The following is a 1,926-nucleotide window of genomic DNA, read 5'->3' as shown; positions in this document are numbered from 1 at the left end:
TATATACATACATGCTGGGGTTTACCAAAAAGTAACCGGAAATGTTCTCTGTGGGACAAGTTCGTCGTTGTTCAGGCTTCCGCTGCTAGAAGCCACTTGATGCGACCCTCAAGCATCAGTCTACCGACCAGCGTCGTCCATTGAAGGCATACTGTCACGTGGTACGTCTTTGTTTTGCAACGCTTCTCCCCTGTTCGTCGATTTTTGCGATTGATGAACAAAGAAACTCCGTGCTTCCGTGAAATTTTGCTTTCTGCTGGGGAAAACTGCGGCCGAAATGGCTTACAATGATGCTGCTATTTGCAAATACATGCTTATGAGTAGTTTTCACGCTTTAGGAATGGTCACTTCTCGTTTGAAGACCAACAACGTTCAAAGGGAACGTGTTCCTCCCAAACGAATTAAAAGACCCTGAAAATTCATAAACTGATTTCGAAGGGCTATACCCAAACAATTGAACTTCTTGATATGACTGGTGTGTCCTGAAGCTCCTGCTAACGAATTTTGAGCGAAGAATTGCAGCAAAATTTGTTCCCCGCTTTCTCACGAAAGATCAAAAGCAGTCACGGCTGACTGCGTGTCGTGAACTGAAAGAACAATTAGAATTTGATCCGGACCGTTTTTCGAAGGTCCTCACCGCTTACCAAAGCTGGTGCTACGGTTAAAACCCAGAAACGAAGCACCAACAAGAGCCACTGTCTAAATATTTGAAGCTGTTGTTGTTGTTGCATATTCCATATCTGCTATCTTCATGTTCCTTTACGAAGAATTCTAATTCATTCTTTGATGTGAAATCTACCTTTGTGAGGTGTTTTTAAAGACATTTTGGCTGGCATTTACTGTTTCGTAAGAGAGTTTCATCAACCGAATTTTAAAATTTGGGGCTTTGTAGAAGCATAGGTTTGATCTTATAGTGTAAAAAATGTTGGGAATGAAACCCGTTTTGAAGCGTTCGTCTATCCAACCTCTATATTTCTTTATTCATTGTTTGATTGCTTCCAAGCCCATAGTGTGGGAGTGGATGGAATGTGTTTAGGAAAGTTCATGTCATCTCGTAAATAGTTGAGTATTAATGGGTATAAAGGTTTGAGGAGTATATCCAGAAGATGATTCAGTTGTGCTGGGACTTGAGGCCCAGTAACTATTGAGATATTTCCCAGAGCCCCAACAATAGTCCTCAATGGGGCAAGTCTAAGTCCAGCGGTCTCTACAATTTTACTGAGGGACGGTACAGAAACATGATACCTACCTACATTGAAGAGACTGCACGCAACATAGGAGAGAGTACAGGTGTACACTGGCGAAAGCTGAAAGAAGAGAAAGGCTCGTCAGTGTTCTACCAACATGCTCAGGCTGAACATGGAAGCTCAGTTAATAGCATAGATATTAAAGTATTATTGTCGCAAACAAATGACATGACACTTAGACAGATCACAGAGGCTACACACATAGCAATAGATAGACCGAGGCTCAATGGAAGACACGAATGGAACATTAACACCCACCACCATACCACATCAAATGACTAAAGACAGAAGGGCGGAGTAGAAAGAGAAAAAACAGAATAATCTTAATATATAAAGCTGAAGTTGTGTGTCTGTGTGAAGCCTTTTTAAAAGTTTATAGAAATCCACATTTTCCACTTTTTCGTAAAAGTTTTTACATCAATGGAATTTTCTCAATGTGAACTTTCCAGTGCAGTAATTAGATTTTTAAAATTCCGTTTACTTTGTGTGATTTAAGGGAGATTTGGCTGTTGTTTCTAGCAAATTTTATATTTCTTCCCTTCTACCTGAAACGCCGTTCTTACACACGCGCTCAACATAAAAATATAGAGAGTAAGAGTAAAAAGAGGGAGAGGGAGAGAGAGAAAGTGATACATACAACGTCATAGATTAAACTTTCATCTCAGTATTCTTTACCTAT

The 1,926-nt window shown here is 40.1% G+C and overlaps 1 long non-coding RNA gene across 1 annotated transcript in view; it reads right to left on the bottom strand.

Annotated features, from left to right (window-relative positions):
* Positions 1-1,926, bottom strand: part of LOC106879118 (uncharacterized) — a 19,876-nt gene that overhangs the window by 12,327 nt on the left and 5,623 nt on the right. Inside the window, exon 2 of the long non-coding RNA XR_001410595.2 lies at positions 1,250-1,307. This is a non-coding gene — a long non-coding RNA (uncharacterized LOC106879118). The remainder of the gene's footprint in view (positions 1-1,249; positions 1,308-1,926) is intronic.

Source organism: Octopus bimaculoides, unplaced genomic scaffold (genome assembly GCF_001194135.2).
Source record: "Octopus bimaculoides isolate UCB-OBI-ISO-001 unplaced genomic scaffold, ASM119413v2 Scaffold_95008, whole genome shotgun sequence".
Classification (NCBI taxonomy): Eukaryota; Metazoa; Mollusca; class Cephalopoda; order Octopoda; family Octopodidae; genus Octopus; species Octopus bimaculoides.
The sequence above is the reverse complement of the archived record's forward strand: the minus strand, read 5'-3'. Positions and strand labels throughout refer to the sequence as shown.